The sequence below is a fragment of the Seriola lalandi genome, unplaced genomic scaffold (genome assembly GCF_002814215.2).
Source record: "Seriola lalandi dorsalis isolate HSWRI2012SDOR001 ecotype SW California unplaced genomic scaffold, Sedor1 jcf7180002001643, whole genome shotgun sequence".
Lineage (NCBI taxonomy): Eukaryota > Metazoa > Chordata > Actinopteri > Carangiformes > Carangidae > Seriola > Seriola lalandi.
This window is the reverse complement of record NW_019472301.1, coordinates 1-1,072: the sequence shown is the minus strand read 5'-3', so window position 1 is coordinate 1,072 and position 1,072 is coordinate 1. Positions and strand designations below refer to the sequence as shown.

The 1,072-nt window shown below is 48.4% G+C and overlaps 1 pseudogene; it reads left to right on the top strand.

Moving 5' to 3' along the window:
- The first annotated feature begins 153 nt into the window (after positions 1–153).
- LOC111664617 (kelch-like protein 11 pseudogene) lies at positions 154–1,068 on the top strand (annotated as a pseudogene).
- The last annotated feature ends 4 nt before the right edge of the window (positions 1,069–1,072 follow it).

Genomic DNA, 1,072 nt, shown 5'->3' with positions numbered 1-1,072 from the left:
GACCTTGATACTGCCAGACCACCAAGGCAAAAGAAAATTACTACATAGAAGGTTTTCTTACAGTGTCTTCTCTTGGGAATAAAATGTTTTTACACTGTTCATTACAGATTGTGATTTTTAACTTTAGATGCCAATGTTGTCTGACAATTCTGACTTATCCACACTGTTAGGTTCCTGTTGGTGCAGCTAAAGAACTTCTGTGGAGAGTTTCTGATGAAGAAGTTGAGCTTGTCCAACTGTGTAGCCGTGCACAGCCTCGCCCACATGTACACTCTGGATCAGCTGGCCCTGGGGGCCGCTGAGACCATTAGAAGAAACTTCCACAAAGTTATCCACAAGGAAGAATTCTACACACTGCCATTTCACCTGGTGCGAGACTGGCTCTCAGACTCAGAAATCACTGTGGATTCTGAACAAGAGTTGTTTGAAACCATTGTAAAATGGGTGCACCAAAATATGGTGGAGCGAGAGAAGCACTTTGAGGAGCTGTTCAGGCTTTTAAGACTGCCACAGATTGCTCCTTCCATCCTGACACAGGTGGTGAGAAAGGAGCCGTTGGTGGCAAACAGTGCATCTTGTCAGAAGCTGGTGTCTGACACACTTGAGATCCATGCTGTTCGCTTTGAGAGCCTTAAGTTAGCAGATTTAGAGCTCCATGCCTCCTACATGGCAGCGGTCCAGCCACGTTTTGGCCAGAACATGGATGTAATCATGGTAGTGGGTGGTGTTTCAGAAGGGGGAGAGTATTTGAGTGAGTGTGTGGGCTACTTTGTAGCTGAAGACCGTTGGGTCAACCTGCCACACATTCACAACCACCTTGATGGACATGCCATCGCAGTCACTGACAGCCATGTTTACGTGGCAGGCTCCATGGAGCCAGGCTTCGCCAAGATGGCTGAGCGCTACAACCCCAACTGCAACAGCTGGGAACAGGTCAGCAGCCTGACCTCTCGCAAGCACTCCTTCAGCCTTGCATGTGTCAAAGACATACTCTACAGCATCGGTGGTCACGGCAACTTCAGTCCCGGCTTCAAGGATGTAACTGTCTATGATCCTGATCAGGACGAGTGGC